Here is a 17,130-nt window from a genome sequence, read left to right on the forward strand (position 1 = left end):
TGCTGTAATAAACATAGTTGTACTGGTAGCCTTAGTATGACCTTGTGTGTAATCTTTTGCATAAGTGCCCAAAAGTAGGATTGCTGGGTTATAGGGGAGCTCTATGTAGAATCTTTTTAGGAACCTCCATACTGCTTTCCAAAGTGGTTGAACAAGTTTACACTCCCACTAACCCCATGGTATAACTCCTGTTTTCATTGTATTTGATGTCGGTGCCCTGCATCTTCTATATACACTTCTGTATTTCGGGAGGGGTGGGGGAAACAAAATACTTAAATAAAGATACAGGTTGACCCATTGTAACAATGAGCTGTACAAAACACTATGTTGAACATGAATTTTACAACTTTAGCCAGGGGGAGTAGTTGTGGAGGTAGGAGGGAAGGGATGGTAGGGGAAAAACAAAGGAGGAGGCAACAATGCTCGGTAGGAAATGTGCTCATTACCTTGCTTATGTAACTGTAACCCCTCTGTACAGTATTTTTAGAATTAAAACATACAAAATTTTATATTGTCAAGGTGATATACAGAAGGGTTGCAGTTACATAAGTAAGGTAATAAGTACATTTCTTATCAACCCTTTTTGCTTTCAGTTATTTTTCAGATAAAGTTTCATTTATTTGCCTAGATTTTGCTGGACCACACTCCTGTTCATGTTCCCATGCAGGCAGTATTACATATATGAGCCAACATGCTCAGCTACTAGTTGAGATGGTGTCGATAACAATACTCACCAGGCTAACCTTGAGCTGAAATTCTCCCATTCTCTACCTCTCAAGTAGTTAGGATCAATTGCAAGCCCCACAAACAGCTTTTTATGGCTTTTATTACCATCAGCTTCTAATTGCTATTCTCCATCCCAGCTCCTCTGCCTGAAATAATTCTTTCCATATGGTTTTGTTTCAATTGACAAAGATTCACAGCATACAGTAACATGGAAATTATATATCCTCCAGAAGTTTATCTTTTTGTTCATGTCAAATATTGAACATCCTTCTATGGATATATCTCTGCATGTTCCAGAACCACAAAGATTGTTATGAGATGCATTAGTTATTTAAAATGTACTAGGATCATCTCCTAAAGAAATTAAATATGAAAATGTAATTTTTGTAATAAGATTTTTATTGTGAAAATGCTGTACAGAGGAGTTACAGTTACATGAGCAAGGTAATGAGTACATTTCTTATCAAGCATTGTTGCCTCCTCCTTTGTTTTTCCCCTACCATCCCTTCCCTCCCCATCTCATCAACTCCTCATTCCCTTTTACCTGGAATTGTAAAGTTTTCAACATAGTCTCTTGTACATCTCATTGTTATAATGGGTCAATCTGTATCCCTATTTTAAACATTTTGTTTTTCCCTTCCCCTCCCTAAATTAGGCCAACAGGGGTTATACCATGGGGGAGGAACATACAAAGCAAAAAAAAATTACATGGTACCTTATAAATACGTTAGAAACAATAGCAAGAAAGAAAAATCCACTTGTCTCCCTATCTTGGGGTTCATTTCACTTAACTTCATCTTATCTGGTCATATGAACATAGCTTTTGACCTTTTCTACTTGTACCAGACATATACTAGTTATTGCAAATAAACATGGGACCTATATTTCTTTGGGCATGGCTTACTTCACTTAGTATGGAGGTGCCTCAAAAGACTCCACATAGAGCCCCCCTATGACCCAGCAATCCCACTTTTGAGCATTTACCCAAATGATCACAAACAAGACCATACTAAAGCTTCCAGCACAACTATGTTTACTGCAGCATTATTTACCATAGCTAAGATATGGAACCAACCCAGATGCCCCTCAGTAGATGAATGGGTCAAGAAAATGTCGTATATATACACAATGGAATTCTATGCCTCCATCAGAAAGAATGACATTGCCCCCATTTGTTAGGAAATGGAAAGACTTGGAAAATGTAATTTTAAAGTGAAGAGCTGCTCTTGGATTGGAATGATGCATTGTTAAATTTACTATCAACAGTTAGAATGATTTTGTGTATGGCATTATTGACTATTTAACATTATTAGTTAGAATGCTACAAGTCAATATGCAACTGGGATAAAACTCACCTTTTATGAAAAGCAAGTTATCTGGATAATTAAAAGTGATCCTTTCATCTTCCACACACTTATAATGCAGTAATGAGAAAAGCCTTTCAAAATTATGCAAGTTTCCTGGCTTCTTAATAAGATTAAATAATAGTAAGGATAAAGTTTTATTAATAAAATGGATCATTTTCATGAATATCAATTATTAACAATTTAATTAAAATAAATAATTAAAAATCAATCATGAAACCATGCTAAGGGGCTGAGAAAGGATGGAAAGCTTCATGTCAATGCCCACATTAAGCTGCTGGCCTTCTTCACTTTCATGATGGAAAAGTTTGGTTATTTCATGGTATAATTTATTAAGAGAATGAGAAACTTAAATGTGGCGATTAAGAGACCTAAATTCTACCATTTCTTCTTACTTGGTATGTAAATTCATAGTCACTGTCCATGTCTTCTGAAATTATTTTTCAGTTTATTTTATGTGTGAGACATAGGACTAGAAACTCTGTGTGTGTGTGTGTGTGTGTGTGTGTGTGTGTGTGTGTGAATTGAGACAAAAAACCCTGGATATATAATACATTATATCCATATATATGGAGTGTGTATATATGTATTATCCATATATACATCCACAAAAATATATGAATACATCTTTCCCTTTATGTAGATGATGACCACTATGAAAAACCTGAAGCCATCATAAAAACTACAACCATATAAACAAAGGCTTAATTATGTAGTTCAAATTTGAAGTACAGTAGGAGTTCAAAGAGGGGAGAAATAAATGTAGGCTGTAGTTTCCTCTGAAACTCTTTTGAAAGGGGAAGCTTGAGAATATGTTTAATACTGTTGCAAAGGATTGAATATACTCATATAACCTCTCACTAAGATATAAAGCCTCTCTTCCCAGGGGGATAATTTCCTTTTCCAACTGTTTAGCTCCTGGAAACATGCAAGTATTTTTGAAAGAGGAAAGCAATTGTCTAGCCAGCCAGCATGGTGGAATCAAGCCCAGAGATGAATGAGTAGCAGATGTCACAGCATCTCCTCATCATGTGCATTCTTTACAAGAAAAGGGAAACAATTGGACCTCAGAGATTGACTGTCTTCCCAGACATATGGAAGATTGTATTTTCCAGATTTCATACAATTAGATGAGGCCATTGATGACTTCTGGCCATTAAAGTACAAAGAAAATGGCATATGTCATTTCTACTCTATGTTGAACTTTGAACTTGAATCACTGAGCAGTGGCATGAAGGACAACTACCCTGAAAGGTTCCCCACATTTTTTATTATATATATATATATATATATATATATATATTATTGTTTAAACCTTTATTGTGTCAAGCCACCAAAGTTTGAAGAGTGAAGATTCTTGCTACATTAAGTAGCTAACTAATTATAATTATTACAAGATCAGTCATATGCTACTATCTAAGCAGTCAGTAGGAATACAAAATTAAATAAAGTAAGCAAGTCAGAAATGGTACAATATAATCTTTGCTCGGTGTTAAATGTGTGCATAGGAAACATAGGATACCAAAATCAGGACAAGGTTTAAGATTAAATGTAAACCTTCCTAGGTGTGTTACTTCAAGCTATGTTTTAACAGATAAATAGAATAGGGAGAGGAGGGCTGGGATGGAGCTCAGTGGCAAATTGAAGTGTCCTGGGTTTGATCCCAGTACCAAAAATTAAAATAAAATAAAATAAAAACCAAACAACATAAAAGGAAGAAAGCAAGAGGCACTGTCAGGAAAGAACACTAAGAAAAGGGAAAGAGCAGGAGAAAAGCAGGACCTCATGAAACAGGATGACATTTTCCAACCAGTGAAAACATACAGATCTCAACGTCCATAGTCTCTCAGCTGCTAGGTGCATTTGTTTGGTGCAGGGCTGTGCATTGTAATGTTTATTCCTCATAACAAAACAAGGAGTGTTTTTCTACTTTGCTATTTCTGTGTTTTTAGGAATGCTTTAGAGTTTTCTGACACTGGGATTTGCATATATTTCATTAAATTTATTTTTAAAGTATTTTGTTGCTGATATAAATGGGATTTTTCTCTATCATTTTAAAATCAAACATCATCATTTGTGAACTTTGTATATGTTGATACTTTATTGAATTCTTCATTGTTTGAATCACCATTATTGTCGAGCTAGCTATTTTAGATTCCCTATGGGTTTTCCAAGTATGTGATTATATCATGCTATTTGTAATATAGAGTAAGACTATACTTATATAAGGGAATTTGACAATATCTAATAAAATTAAATAAAAATATATTTTCTTAGAATATAGTGTGTCCACTTTTAAATTATTGACTGTGTATCTGTGTCTCTAAGGGTTTGAAAATATTTATGTACAAAGATATTTCTTGAAGTGCTGTGTATTAGTAATTCTGTAATGTAAATATTTTGAGAAGCGTTAGTTTGCAGTTATGTAAATATCCCATTGTTCAATATTTCATCTAGCTTTAGCACCCATTAGATAATCTTTTTTGCATGAATTATTATTGTGCTTGCTAAACAGTATTTTATAATTTTATAATTTTCATATTATATTTTATAATTGCTTTTATATTTCTTAGCTGTCTTTGTTTATTATTTAAAACTACTTATTAAGCAGAAAGGTTACAGTTACATAAGTCAGGCAAAGAGTACATCTTCTTTTGGACAATGTCCCCCCTTCCCTCCTCTCCTAGTTTTTCCCTCCCATGCCACCCATAAGTTATATACTTCATTTTCAACATGGTGTCCAGTGAGTACCACTGCTACATTTCCTTAGCCTTTGTCTCTCCATTTTGGTGCCTCCCCTTACACTCCCAAAGACATACAGATGAACAAACAAAACAAAAAGAAATGAAAAGAAAAACAGTCTATCATAAAGAAGATATGTGTTTTTTTAAGCAACTACTGTCATGGAGATGTCTAATACAGAAACCAGTTTTAAACAATTTAACATTATCACAAACATACAAAATTCTAAAAGGGGAAAAGTATGTAAAACATAAAACCAAGGAAATGGAGGTGTGGTTCCAGTGGTAGAGCATGAGTCTTGGAAGCTCAGGGAATGCATTCCACAGGAACCACAATAAAGCTGATGTCTAAATGCAAGGCAAGGCAGATTAGACAAAGAACTAAACTGCAAAGACTCTCAGCACAAGATTGGACTGAAAAGCGAGGCAGGCATGGTGATGAATGCTATATCTCTGTAATATTAAAATCTCTTCTAGATCAGAGACTCTATTTAAAAGGTATCCATATACATATGCTTGACTTGAGAGAGAAATCCAGGAACAATGTGGTGAATCACACTTGTAATTCCGGCACTCTGGAGGTAAAGGCAGAAGAATCACAACTTCGAGGGCAGCCTGGACTACGAGTGAGATCTTATAGAATGTAGATTCTATAGTCCATACGAGTTTCAGCATTTGAGTGTCTGACTATGATTATGCAGAAGTACTTATAGAATATCAAATATATCTATTATTCTGTAACTCTCCAATCTAGCAATTACATGTGATGAAAGCTTTCTATATTACAGTGTCTGGAAGTCATCATCAAATAAACATCCCCCACATTAACAATTGGTGCAGGCAAATCTTGACACTGACAGAAAAATCAAAGAAAAGTTTCCCACAACACAGGACCTGTAAGGGCTGAAACATAATTTAAAGCTGTAACAGACCAGGTTCTAGTGTGAACTCTGAAATGTGATCTCTTGCCATGAAAATTGATCATGCCATTGATGATTCCCTTTCCAAACTGAAATGGAAATTCGTTAATGGAAAGTTAGAGTATAATTTCCAAAACTTCTTTGGAACATTTTTTTCCTATCTTATTTTTTTATTATCGTTAAGTAGTTGTACAAAAAGTTTACCATTTAACAAAGCAGTTTATATATGCATCTTGATCAATATCACTACTTTCAATATTCTCTCCAATCCCTCCCAACTATTCCCTTCCCTCACTTTTCTTAATGTTGCAGAATATTTATTGGATTCTTTACACCTATTTCTTTACACCCATCTACCGTCTCCCCTTGATCCCACCATACCTCTTTCAAGTACCCATTTCCTAGTGTTTATTTTGTTGAACATTGGCCTTGCCTTTCTAAGGAATTACATTATTTGAGTGGAACAAAAAAATTATTCACTTTGAGTCCAATGTAACCTGGATTATAACAGAAGACAATATATGTATCTAATGGATGAACAAGAAACTCATGTATCTACAAAATGAGTACAAAGTATGTCATTAGCCCTAAGTCATAATATGCCAAAGCAATTGAACTTTATGGTTTTTTAATAAGAGCACAGCATGTCTCAATTCTTAACTTTTTCAGAAACCAGTAAGACTGATCAACTAAGCTCTTGTTATGTTCCAGCGGGTAACTTACAAGAGGTGCTCTTATTCTACTCACGGAAGGGCAGGAGCCAGATTCAAAGGACAGGGAAGGTGTTTCTATGTATATCCACGTAGACCCCCACAACTTCATCAACTGAGACTTTTGGAGATACTGTGTTTAGCAGTTAGCATAACCAAGTGTTGAAGAACCCCAATAAACATGGTCTAGAATGTATTCAGTCTAGACATCATGCTATAGTCAAACTTACCTTTTGGAGTTGAGAAAACTCCTGACACACATTCCCTGATAAAGACATGGAATATATAAAAGCAGAATTTTTTGTGGATTAAAGTTGGTCAGATAACCCCTGCAATTCAGCCGGTGGGAAAGAAAGCCCTAGCCATACTCTCAAGTGACAATTTTAACAAATATTATCCCTAAGTCAAAGTTCAAGTTTTTTTTTAGTTTAGCATCTACATCTTTCCAAATATGGCTCCAGCTTCCCATTTCATAGTTTATGTCTCACCATCCTTTAGCCCAAAATAACCTTGTTTTCCCAGTCCCATTTTTCAACATCCTTGTTCTGTTTGGGGATGCCCTTCCACCGTGTAGCTACTTTATACAGTTCAACACAAAAGCACATTTATCTATAACATCTTTCCAAAACTCATCCCTCCAACACTTCAGCCTCCTCTGCTTCCTTTAGCATGTTATTCTGTTCCTAACTTTATGATTTTATTTTAGGTCCAGATACTGAGCTAACATTCCTCCAGCACAATATTTTCTCTCCTCTGAGGAAGAGGAAAACGAAGCAAAGAAAAGTTAAACCTTTCACCAAGCTAACTTACTTGTATTGGTAGCCCATGTCAAGTAATTACATCTTAGAAAATGTGTGACTTTCAGTGAAGTATTTCAATAATTTTTAAAAAACTGATGGCACAATGTTGCCAAACCTGTTCTGGTATTTTTAACCTTCACCAGAAGTTAGTAGCGTGATTAATAGGCTTCAGCAGAGTGTCACTAGCACATGTATTTATTTCCCAAGTATAATATCATTTGTACATTGATAGGATCTCTTGTTCCATAAACAAGACAAGAAGCTTATAAAACCAGATGATATGAAGGTGATGCCTAAGTTATTGTCTCATTGGTTTAGAAAGGCACATGCTATTGCTGTGATATATCTGAACTCTATGAAACCAATGATGATGTTTCTTAGCATTCCCCCCGCTCACCATTGAGACAGCAAGTACGCAGTCTCTCCAGAACAAGGACATAGGTCCCATTCTCTGATTTCACCATGCCTACCTCATTTTCTTTTTAAAATTTTGTTTATTATCTTTAAGCAGCTGTACAGAGGAGCCATTTAACAATGTAGTTTATGAGTACAATGCATCTAGATCAGTGTCACCCTCTTCATCATTCTCATCCTCCTTCGATCCACTTCTTCATTACATTTGATCGTTTTGTGTATATACCATGGGTTCTTAACCACATTATTCCCCTCTTCCCCTTCATTCATCTACCCCCTCTCCCCTCAGCGCAACACATCCCCCTTACTCCATCCCTTGCAAGTACCCATTTTCTGTTGCTTATTTTGTTGGACTTTGTTTTTCTACAAAATTACTTTGTGTGAGCTCTATTCACTTAATTCATTTCTAAACACGTGCATACCATCCAACGTGTTTACTTATAGATTTATAGGCTTATCCTGGCTCTTAGCTGAAGAAGAATCATCCGGAGAAAATTGACAATCAGGATGATACATTATGGGAGGACCTGCAAAATCAGCTCCACATACCTCTTTGGTTTCAAGACTGAACACTAATTAGCACAGAAAAAAGGAAAGGCTGATGGAGTACAGCAGCACTTTGTCCTAGAAAGCCAATGGATTACTAAAAAGAAATACGTTTTTGCTTGCTTCCTATGGCTATTTCCCAGGCCTTGGATGCTTCTCCAAAAGCCAGCCTACCATCCAAAGTACAATTCCCCTACAAAGAGAAACAATGGCTGGGACTCCGAAAATCCCATCTCTGAGAAAGTCTGAACAATGACCTGGAGCAGTGGAGGTGAATGATGAAGACAAAGGAAAGGAAAGGGCAGAATCCCAAGTTGAAGTGGGCATCACTAGCTGTGGTGGACAGCTGCATCACAGTGGAGGTGATTTAGGGCATCATCTGTCTAAGCAGTGATCAAGTAAATGCAAGAACTTGTGAAGTGGGTGAATGACCAAAAGACTCAGTTTGAGAGAATAACCAAGTTGCACTTAAAAATTCACAAACTATTTGAAGATATTAAGATAGAGAGTGGTCTCCAAAAAGAGCACATTTAAAGCAAGTAACAATGCACTCAAAAGCCCAAGCATCCATACAACTAATTACAAGAGAATAAGAAAGGTTGATGGGTTATATGAGAGTATAATACAGTTATTATGTCTACTCAAATTTGTGAATGAAGCCTTTTAGCCATTGGTCTTGAAATTCTCTTGGATTCAATATCACTGACGTTAGGTTTTGTTGTGTTCCCCTTGGATTGGATTTGACTTTAAGTTTTTCAATGTGTCACATAATAGATTTGTGACCAATCTTTAAGTACGAATATGTACAATTCATGTGCAGAGGTTTTTTCCTGGGATTGTATGCACAATAGTTTGTAAAGACATTAGTCAAAAAAAAGTAAAAGACCAAACACTGAAGAATGTTTTTCACCATTTTTTAAAGTCCATTTTTAAAACTGCCAAAAAGCAATGCTAATTCATAAAGGACTGAACAAACATAAGGCAAACAATGGTCACAAATAGCAGCCTGACATCGATAACGTAAAGTGAACCATATTGCTAAGTGACAAGACTCACTGATAAGAGACTCAAATTTGCTCTTATCTCAGTTCCCAAGAAATCTTCTCACAAGATGAATTGAAAACTTTTATTTCTTACCTCAAGAAGAATAAGAACTATCAAAAAATTATGTCAGAAGTAGAGCTTGTAGCTTCTTTAAAAGCTTTGGTGTTATCTCTAAGTTTATCCTTTTCCCCATTTCAAAGACAGTCATATTTCTTTTTTGCAAGACGCTTGAAACATTTACAGGAAGTACTTTGGGTCTTGGTTGGATTTTTTAAGAAAAGTAACAATTATAACAAATGTGGCTATCTTGCTCATTATAACTCTGTGCAATGACTGTACCTACTCAACGCTATTCAGAATAGTTTATCAGCAAAAAGAAAGTTATTATTTGAACTACAGTTCCATGTATTCTCTTAATCTTCAAAAAGTATTGTGGAAATTATTCTTATAAACAAAAATCTGACAGGAAAGAGAAGATTACATGTGGCAAATGAACTACACTCACAAGGTTACTGAGTAAATCACAGCTAAAAATCAGGGTGGCCTGCTCTTGATTTCAAATCTAATTCTTTGATGAATAGAATCTAAATCAACAGAACTCAAAAGGAGTTCTTGATTATTAAAAATTTGAAGGTCTGGTAAAGAAAGGAGAACAGTGCCTAACGAGTTAACTTCATAGTTTTGACAAATCTGCAATCATAATTTCTTTAAAGCTAAATGGAAAGTCTTAGTTTTAGAATAAAAGTTAGTGCTCTTCATACCCTGGAGGTATTCTGCTTCTTCGCTGTGCATTCATAGTCCTAGCAAAGTAATAGGTTACTTTGACTAAGACTAAGCAGCATTGCAAGAGAGTTCAATAAGCATTGTGTTTCTCCTTTAACATCTGCCTTATATGTCACCAGCACTAGGGAGAATGAAGAAGAAATTCACATTTGAGTTTTCCTAATAGTTTATCAAGCCAAGGATGAATGTAAAAAAAAAAATCCATCAACTACTGAAAAGAAATGATACAGGCTCTCCTGGCCAACTATCCCAGTGCTTGCTTAGGATCACAAGTAGTTGTTCATTAGTCTCTCAGTCCACAAACTTAAATTCTATTGAATAGATATTCCACGGTGAGGTTAAGTAGTTGAATTTAGAATGAGATTGAAAGGATATTAACTTGTTAAAAATGCCCTTCAAATTAAGCTTACTGAAAATACAAATTACAATTTCCTAACTTTTCCATAATCCTGCTAGAGCAGAGCTAGAATCTATGAGTGCTGATTCCTGCAGCTGCCAGTGGGCATGAGTGTGCCTCAGGAAAGTTCATTGGCTACATGCCCATGCTGACAGAAAACACACACACCACACACAATAGTGAGGGTAACTAAAACACACAAAGGAAGAATCTTTGAACCACTTAGCAGTTTTCTTCAAATCATATCATGTTATACCCCAAATTTCCATGCTCACCCTTTTTTCTGGTAACATGTTTTTTTTAGGTTTAGATAACTTTTTTTCCTGAGCTGTTGTGAAATGCTTTATTTTTTCCTTTCCATTCTTCCAACTACCTGCCCTATTTGACTCATTCTGCTTCTCAAAATGGTCATTGTGTCTCTGTTTTCTATGACAAAAGTTTATTCACGAATCATTCTATGTAGAGAAAGCAAAGCCAAAGTGATGACATTGATCAAGAGCATTGTGTTCATGAATTGCTTTGTTTGATGTTATCTCCTTTGGACAACGACTTAAAGATAATTAAATAATATAAAAAGAAAAGAATGCAAAGCCAAAAGAAACAATAATAAATTATATTCTATTAACAATAGTACAATAATACAGTAATCTATTATATATTTATATACAATAGATTGTTATGGATTATTTATTTATTATTATTATTGTTATCTTTAATGATGCAAGCTTGATCTTTCTTAGTCTCTTTTGCCAGACAGTTCCCTGGGACATGAGAGGTAAACCCTGCTCTTCACTATCTTTTAGTCCTTCTTTACCCCTTCCCACTTTTTGTTTTGTTATTATATACTCGACCTTTTTCTCCACCCTCTAGTCTTCAAATAATCTAAAATGTTCTTTTCCATCTCTCTTTCTCTGACTCTCTTATTAAGTCACCAGACTTTATCTCTTTTCATTGCTCTGATTTTTGAAGGGTTCTCTCCCTTAATAAAGGAATTTCCAAAAGTAAAATGTAAGCACTAAAAATTGAACAACGGAACTACTGATATATTCTAAAAGAACATTAAAGCAAGTAGGCTTACATTCATACATGTACACTGCAATTTCAGGTTGCCACCAAGTGAGACATATCACAGTTTGTATGCCTGCTAACATAAACTAGCCTTCACAAGAATCACAGGATTCCTGACAAGAAGCAACAGTTGGAGAAAAGCAATGTTGATGAGAACAAGGTATTTAGAAAATGGCAGCAAAACATTTCTACCTTTAACTGCACCTCTTTGTCTACACTATTACAAAATTCAAATACTAACCTAATAAGATCAAACAAGGAATCAAATTTTTTAAAGGACTATTTTAAATTTTCATATCTCATATGAAAACTATATTAGTATATAATATAGTTAAATTTGTATTATAAACAGGACTACTGGAAAATTTCATCTTTATTATTGCTAATGAGAGCATTCAAACTCAAAAAATATTTTAATTTTATTCTACCAAAAGAAAAATATTTCAAATTTTATCATCTCTATGATAACAATAATGTGCTAAGTTTAACCACTAAGAGTATAGGAATGAAAATAGAGACTTAAGTGGCTAATATAAAAATGACTTTAAAATTATGAGTAAGAAATTGACTACTTTTCTAACATTATATAATTATACATAAAATTATATGATTTTAGTGTGAAAATGTATTTCACTGATACAACTTCATTTTACAAATATGACAATGGATTTAAAGCTCATTTTTTCACATGTATATACACATGTACGTACATAAATTTCCTAACATACATGGAATACTATTTGAGTATAAAAACAACCTGTTGACATCAAAGTAAATTTACCAAGTAAATTCCATCAAAAGTACTCAATAATTGGTATATAAGATTGAAAAATTAGAACTGTAACTTGTTAAATATAGCATTAAAGATTCTGCTTCCTTTTATTTATATCCTTAGTTTTCAGGACCTCCCATATCCAAGGCAAACATTGCTCCACTCAGCTCTAATTCATCATAATTTTGAAATTTAATATTTTCATCTGAGCACCACTTAGAGCAAATATCAAATGAAGGAATCCAGAGACAGACCTGGGGATTCCTATGTCATTATGTGATATGCAATCTATGCCAACAGTTCAATGCTATTAATTACATTAATATAATTCATAATCAAGATTTTAATCATAAGAAAAGATAGCCAATGAAGCATGTAAGGAACTCTTCTACTGCATTTTGAATTGTCAACAATGACATTCATTCACATCTCCTTTTAGACATGCACACATACACATAGTATTTCCAATTTAAAAAGGCCTAAAACTAATTTAATTTTGCTTCTCCATAGAAAGTCAGGCTTGCCTTTTTCTCTTAGTGTTTCATCTTCCTGATTCTTAATAAAGAATCAGGAAATGATACATAGTAAAAATCTAGGCAAAATGAATATTTAAGCACTATAATATACAAAGAAAGTTAAAACAATTATTTGAAATTATACAGCAGGTATGAATTCTTCATCTTATTTTCTACCTTATGTGAAAAGTTAGCATAATAGTCAAATATTTTAATTCAATGGAAATGGATCTATAAAAGTAAAATGAATACTGAGCATAATTAGAACCGTAAGTGAATTTATGCCATTTGTGTACCTCATCAAAAGTTTATATTTCTTGTTTTTCCTTAATTTAATTGGGCATCTGATCATAGCTAATAATAAAATAGAAAAAAATTCCCCAAGAAGTATACTAATAAAAACCCAAAAGAATTTTACTCAATAAAAGCGTGAAAAACAAAAGTCATTCTGTCCTGCCAAAACTGAACATTACAGTTTCAAGGCTGAGTTCACTTCTTTATGAAAAATGAGGGTTTGCTTTCTTTTTTTTTTTCACCAAGAGTTTGCTTTCTTAAGGCAATATATTTTCTGTTCATAGTTGGTCTTTAAAACTAATTCCACAATAAACTACTGGGATTTAATTGGGCTTCATGTTAAAATGCAAGTGATATTCACAGCTTCCTTAAATCACTCCTTCCTCTGTGCTTTTAACACCTCTAAGGTACAGTGAGTCTCAGGTTTATTCATCTATTGTGAAAATACTGTACAGAGGGGTTACAATTACATGGGCAAGATAATGAGTACATTTCTTATCAAGCATTGTAGCCTCCTCCTTGTTAGCTTTCTATCACTAGATGAAAGGGTTCTCTGGGCCATGGAAGGGTCTGTAAGTTTTACCAGTTTCTAAGCACTTGCTCCATCAGTGTGACCCAATACAGGATAAGATGGCATAGTAGAGATTATATACTTTTCATTTGAGGCTTAATGGTTACCCAATAACTTGTAACTTAAAGAATGAAGCCATATTTGCCACACTGAGAAGAGGTCCAGTCTATAAAACTCAAGTTTCTGCTGGGCACCGGTGGCTCACACCTGTAATCCTTACTCAGGAGGCTGAGATCTGAGGATTGTGGTTCAAAGCCAGCCAGGGCAGGAAAGTCCATGAGACTCTTATCTCCAATGAACCACCAGAAAACAGGGAGTGGTGAAGTGGCTCAAGTGGTAGAGTGTCTGCCTTGAACTAAAGAGGTGAGAGACAGTGACCAGGCCCAGGGTTCAAGCTCCACAACTGACAAAAAAACAAAACAAAACAAATCAAAAAACCCTCAAGTTTCTTTTCTATGTCTCAATGAGGATATGGGCTCCATAAATCAGAGATGTTGCCTGAGTATATCAACAAAGGTGTAGTGAGTGGTATAAATGGAAAGAAGACACAATACTTGTATCTTCTAGTCAAAATGATAACATAGCATGTAGATTCTCTAGCTAATAACGTTGAAATAATTTCTTATGAAAAGACAACAATGAGGAATGGATATCTCACTCAGCATACCAGGTCCACATGAAGTCTTATTACAAAACAGTCCACCAACAGGGAGTAGAATTTATCTTCAGGGTTTTCAATGGTAAAGGAGAGAATAGTAACATAATGATCCTTACTCTTCCAATCCAACCAGTAACCTACTATTATTTTCAAAACATTTACTTTGGCTTTTTGACTTAATTCATACACACTTACTCTGTCTCCTGGCTGGACTTCATGCTCTCTAAAACAAATCAACTCAAGTAAAAGTTGATTTTTAACTGGATAGGAAGTTTTTAAGAGATATATGTCTAGAGCTGACAAATGAATAGCCCTGGACAACAGAACTGTTCAGTTGCTTTCAGCCAACTGGCACGTAGCCTTTCAGAGTCATTGTGTCCCTTTATTTTTATGACAGGCCCTGCCCGCTTTGGGACTGAACTCTTTGCGGGATGTTATCTTGCCTATGCAGTGCTATGACTTCTTATCTAATTTCTGCTTCTCTGCACAACAACATGCCGAAGCTTTGTCGTTAGACTTGTTCTCTTCTAAGCAAAGCCAACTACTGCCTGCTAGGCATTTGGTTAGCATATTATGCACACATAATAAGATGTTGTTCACTCTACACAGATGCATAATGCTAAAAAAATAGCATTATCATAACATCTTCCAGTTTAGCTATTCTGGGGCTGCTGCACTCCCATATTACAAAGCCTTGCTATTTATACAAGCATGCATATGGAAGATACATCCCTCTGTGATATGTCAGCCCAATGTGCGCAGAAGACAAAATTACAGGCCCCAGAACCTGAATATACACTCATCTTGGCTGCTTATCTTTGTTGAATGTAAGCCGAGTTTATTAATAATTTTAAGTCAGAAGGAAAACAAAACAATTTTAATTTTGAAAAAGAAGAGGAAAGAAAGAACAGCATAAACAAGAAAAGGAGCCAATCTCTACCTAGAAAGTGAACCTCACAGGCCACGACACATTGGAAAGCCACGGCTGAGCCTCCTGACCCTCACAGTACAGCAAGCTACATTCGCAGTGGCTGTTCCTCGAACATGCCTCATTATTCACTGAAGCTTAGTAGAACATAGCAAGATTGCTTCTTCACTTTAGCTATCCTCTAAAATTGTCTTAAAGCAGTCTGTAGGAAAATGAGGTCCAAAATGCACAAAATGACTTTCGGGATTATTTGAAGAATTTCTTTTCTAAGTGATTCCTCCAGTTTATCTCACAAGCATCACTGAAGTCGACTTTCAGCAGCCCCAACCCCAATGTGACAGAAACATTAATGTTTTTATTAGCTACCCTTCCATAAAGTACAAGACAAAGAGGTGCTAAGTACTGTAACCCCAGTTAGCAAAAGCAGAAAGCAAACAGTCCACAGAGATTGCCCAGCTTGCATTCGTGCCTGCAATGGAGTCGAGGGGAAGTGACTATACTCCAGGTGTGGATTTGGCTATAACACTGGGGAAAGGAGCACAGTGGGAGAGTTATCTAGCTGGAGTCTACTCCGATCCATCCGCATGCATGGCTTCTATTTCTACAGCTAGTCTTCAGAAAAGCCTAATCTCTATTTTGCAAACTACAGGCAAAAGATCTCCTTTAATAGGTTAAGTCTGTAACTTAAACAAGGCAAAATATCTTCCTTTTAGTTGAAAGGACAAACAGGAATAGGTTTGTGACCTTGAAAAGCAAGTACGACCTCTTTCCCCATCCTCAGCTTTCTTTATGTTGTGTCCATTTACGGACTCACCACATAATCCAGCCCCATTCTCCTCCCCTGGATTCATAACCTTTCTGAGAGTAGTTATTGAGACAATGAGATCTATAGTCTCAATCCACTATAGCAGACCCAGTGACTCCAAGTGTCTCGTAGTTTGGGACACTTTCATGATGTATAAAACACTGGAAGTCTGCCAGTCAAGATAACACCAGATCACTATTTCACTACTCAATTAAAGTATGAGCTAAAGTTAACTTGTCCCTGCAATTTCTGACAAGAAAAAGGAAGTGGATCACTGTCCTGATAGCTGGACTTGAAGCAATAGGGAAATATGGTTTAGTCTGCCTTTGTAACATTTTTTTCACATCAGAAGCTGATATGTTGTGATTTTGTTTCCTCCTTGAATTGAGACCTTCCAGAATCTCTTTAGAAAAAGAACCAGTATTCCTTCTCTGGTGACAAAGACCAATTTGTGTCAAGGGAAACATTTAAAAAGTCCTTATAGACTGCAAGAATGATAGAATCCAGTGTCTATTTGTATGTAAGTCTGTGTGCATGGATATGAGTGTGTAGGAGAGAGAGAGAGAGGCTATCTCAATATGAGAGAAATATACTTTTTCTGAAAGCTTCAAAAGCTAGTGTGTTAAGCCAGTCACTAGTGGGCCATACCTGTAATCCTAACTACTTGGAAGGCTGACATTGGCAGGATCATGGTTCAAGGCCAACGAAGGCAGAAAGGTTTGTCAGAGCCCTTCTCAACTAAGAAGTGGACTTGGTGGTGAATATCTGCTATCCTTTGTTACACAAGAAACTTATCATAGGTGGGTTGCACCTACATTCCCAACCTGGAAGGAAACTAGAACCCCATCTCAAAAGTAACTGGCAGAAATTAGAGCTAAAAGTGTGTTCAATGGTTAGCGTACCTAGGAAGTAGAAGAAACAAAATTCAAAGCCCAAGTGCCACCCAAGAGTTGAACAATATATAAGACAGTGCCTATATTAACTGGAATACCATGCAAATTTCAAAATTAAGTAGAAAGATGATCAGATACATTTTTCCTTTTTGAAAATAAATCAGCTTATATTACATGTATG

The sequence above is a fragment of the Dipodomys ordii genome, unplaced genomic scaffold, assembly GCF_000151885.1.
Source record: "Dipodomys ordii isolate 6190 unplaced genomic scaffold, Dord_2.0 Scaffold83, whole genome shotgun sequence".
NCBI classification, from domain to species: domain Eukaryota; kingdom Metazoa; phylum Chordata; class Mammalia; order Rodentia; family Heteromyidae; genus Dipodomys; species Dipodomys ordii.